This window comes from Mastomys coucha, unplaced genomic scaffold (genome assembly GCF_008632895.1).
Source record: "Mastomys coucha isolate ucsf_1 unplaced genomic scaffold, UCSF_Mcou_1 pScaffold7, whole genome shotgun sequence".
Taxonomy (NCBI): domain Eukaryota; kingdom Metazoa; phylum Chordata; class Mammalia; order Rodentia; family Muridae; genus Mastomys; species Mastomys coucha.
The window spans coordinates 7,889,097-7,890,560 of record NW_022196913.1 but is presented as its reverse complement, the minus strand read 5'-3'; the positions used below and the strand labels follow the sequence as shown (position 1 = coordinate 7,890,560).

General features: G+C 38.7%; 1 pseudogene; it reads right to left on the bottom strand.

Moving 5' to 3' along the window:
- Positions 1–576: 576 nt before the first annotated feature.
- LOC116082580 lies at positions 577–1,421 on the bottom strand (annotated as a pseudogene).
- Between the last annotated feature and the right edge of the window lie 43 nt (positions 1,422–1,464).

Genomic DNA, 1,464 nt, shown 5'->3' with positions numbered 1-1,464 from the left:
AAATTTTTATTCAGACCCAGGCATTTACCACACTTTATTTTTAAGGTAAAGATGCAGTTTTATTTTAAAACAAATACCAATGAAATCAACAAATAACTTTATCACTATAAATTATTTTAAAATATAAATTGAACACATATACACTAAATGGCACTTTCATTCACACGTATAAGCATATCTCCAAAACAAAGTAACACAAATGAAAATACATGACTGTAAAATACATGTTAATAAGCAATCCACCATTTTATAAGACCATCATTTTTGCTCATCATTTTCCAAGACCATAATTTTTACAGAAACATTCTAGCAGAGAAAAATCAATGCACACACTTAATGTATACATATGAGAATCCAAAGCTCCATGTAAATATAGCACTGGTGCTTATATGAACATAAATACAGCTTGGTCTGAAACAGGATCTGTGCAACAATGTGACTGTGTGAGCAATGAAAAACGTAGAGACTGAGATTCATGAAATGCCCATGCCCTAAGCAAACAGGGAAGAAATCAAACAGGAAGCCACACACCCTACTAAAAGTCAATTTCTTCTAAGGTCAAAATGTGAAGAGAACTCAGGGATACAGGAAAAACAGAGTCTTGGAATGAAAAATGAGCCAAATTCTTTTTGCTTTAAAGGCCCTGCTGCAGACTCGCCGCTCTGCTTCATGGCTTTGAGACTCAAAACTAAAGGAGTTGTTAATGGGTTCAGTTGCTGTGAGAGAACACACAAAAAATGGTCTGAACTGAACATCTTCATCTCCACCACCCTGATTTCCAACTGGTGTACAGTCCAAAGAAAACTGATGGGAAGCCAAAGACTCCCGACTGTGGAGTCATAGCTGGTTCCAGGGAGCCTTCTTGGCTGGCAATAGTGATATTTCTCAGCCTAGGGCTATTATAGAGGCCTTGGAGCTTTTGGTACTGGTGACTGCACTCCATAAGTTTTTCATAGATATCACTAAACTTTTTCTTGCATTCTTCTAGAACTTTCTTCATGGAGGTAAACTCCCCTTTCACAGAGGTCAATTCTACATCCTTGCTTTGTATTTACTGTGTATATATCTTCTCCATCTGCTTTACGTTGTTCTCGGCCTTGCTGAAATTTTATTCTTGGTAGATACATTCCTGGTGTCCCTGGTATGTCCAGAAGGCCAATGTCCAAAACAACCACTGGTTGAAGCTCTGCCAATGTCATAGCTTTGCATTCCTCTGACGGACTGAGTTCTGTTCAGACAATGTCTAGCTTTCCAGAAAGGGTACTGTTGCAAGCAGGGGAGATTGCTGGTGAATGACTGAACTCCCCACTGCCATGCTGATCACAGAAGATGTGAGAGCAGGCAGTGATCCAAGCACAACTAGAGAGCTTGATATGACACATCCGATAATTGCAAAGCAACATGTCTTCACATAAAAACATGATGAATCTCTGAAAGAATCCATCAACAATGCAACTATTACTG